Here is a 2321-nt window from a genome sequence, read left to right as displayed (position 1 = left end):
ATGTTGCCGACGACACATTATTGATTAATTGTAAAAAATTGGTATGCATGAAGGAAAATGAGTTAGCTATAAGAAAAAAATACCAGTGTTATGCCCAAATACAATTTGGTATAGCATTATTGAATGAACAAACCTGTGATTGTCGGGAGCAGGGCTCCCGACAATGGGTCGGCCAACAATGCCGACCAATCTAGAGTTGGGGGAGCCAATGAAAATGGAATCAATGCGATGGATCGGCGGGATCTCGTGACCTGTAGGTGGACGGAGCGACTGAATCACGACTTGCTAGACTGCTACGATGCGAGTGTGGCCCGTGAACCGGGTTACATGGCACGGCTGCATGCTCTATGGTGCGAGAAACACCCTGAGCTATCGCACTTTTCGCAGCAACGTCTGCGAAACCATGCTGAACTACTCCGTAAAAGGGGCTATGTAAGCGGAACATCTACTCTACCACAGCTAGAATAAGCCGGCAACAAAGAAAGAGAGGCGACACTAATACCAACCGCGGGCAGGCATCCAATAGATGAAGAGCGATGCTTTACAACCCGGAGAAACATCAACACCAAGGTTTCTCTCAAGCCGCAAGATCTGGCTGAAATGGATGACGAGCTTCATGGACATTTTTCCGGTGAAACAGACCTCTGGGCTATTAATTATTGTGTGTATAATGCAGCGAGAGCTTTGGCCGATGCAAACCGTAAAACAAAACCAACGGGTCATCATAAGACCAAAAGACGAATGCATCAACTTGCCGCAAAGATAGGCTGGGCAAGACAGTACGCGTCCCGCATTCAATGTGTGATTGACTACATCACATCTGGCAGGAATTTTAGCGCCAAGGTTCGAAAGTTCGCGCGCGAACTCCGGTCCAGTTATCACACACTTAACAAGTCAAAGCTGCTGACCATCAGGCAGCATATTGTTGAGAGAATACTGATACTATCTGACGCTAAGAGAAGTCTAGAGCGGAGGGAGAGGTGGGTCAGAGAAAATCAACAGTTTCTCTCTGACCCATCTCGATTGTCGAATGACATACTAAGAAAATTGGATTGGAATTTGGGTTAGACAAATGCGCCAAGGTTTATTTGAAGCGAGGAAAACTTAATGGCATCCCTGAAGATCCTGAGCTCGTTGATAGAAGCGCCATACGACACCTTTGCGCTGGAGAAACTTATACATACCTGGGCGTGCCACAGAGCCGCATTCAGGATGTGACGTCTATAAAGGATACTCTTCGAAGCAGATATAAACGTCTCATCTGACAGATTTGGTCTTCCGAACTGTCGGCGAGGAACAAAGTATCTGCAACGAACATGCTTGCCGTCCCGGTACTACTCTATTCATTTGGAGTAGTTCCATGGACGAAGAACGAGCTCAGAGTTGACTGGCAGGCTGTCAAACGTGCCAAAATTTCAAGTGAAGAAACATCATTTTAGTACTCTTAAAACCCATTGTTGCGAGCTGTGAATTTATGTGAAAAGTGAGATTTACGTAGTTTCCTTCTTTTTATATATGTATATTAGTTTTAGAGAAGTGTCCTGTAGATGAAAAATTTTTTTAATAAAAAGGAAGAAACTTTCATTCGGTTGCTGATTAAAATGTCAATCAACTTTGGCACTAATCACGAGCTGCCAGTCAAATTTGACACCACTGAGGTACAGTCAATAAATTACTATCTTACTATTTAGAACCTAAAGAATCATCCCCAATGCGTTTCAGGAGTACTAAAATGACTGTTCTAATTTTCATCCTGCCATGTTTTATATGCTTGACAGTCTACAAGAAGTCCAAAGGAGCGATGAATTGGCTGAAAAATTTTGTATTAGCTTACGAACGTGAGCTTAAACATGATTTGAATCGCAAAGAAAAAGTCGTCCACAGATTTAGGGAAATGTGTGTCCATGTGGATTCCAGCCAAACCCACCCCACCCCGGTCCCCTTCGTGGACAAGCGTGGAATTTTGCCATACCCCACCCTCCCCCTAATGTATCTACGTGGTATATGGATGGCCCCACACGATACACTCGCATGCTTTTAAGAAAATTTATGAGAAGTAAATAAAAACATCAGATAATTTGTTATTTCAAATTTTCTAACCTTAAAACCCTCAATTATTTATTTTTTAATATTTCAAATGTTAGCATCGTCTACTTATTAAAATCTTTTTGATGTAATGTATTCAAGCCATTAAAATTGAGCATTAAAAAGCTGAAAATTGAGTTGATCTAAAATCTCTAAAAATAAATTAGGTTACAATTTCAAGAATTAAATCGAATATGCGAGCTAACACGCTTTACAAGATTTATTAATTATATTGC

Source organism: Belonocnema kinseyi, chromosome 8 (genome assembly GCF_010883055.1).
Source record: "Belonocnema kinseyi isolate 2016_QV_RU_SX_M_011 chromosome 8, B_treatae_v1, whole genome shotgun sequence".
NCBI lineage: Eukaryota > Metazoa > Arthropoda > Insecta > Hymenoptera > Cynipidae > Belonocnema > Belonocnema kinseyi.
The sequence above is the reverse complement of the archived record's forward strand: the minus strand, read 5'-3'. Positions refer to the sequence as shown.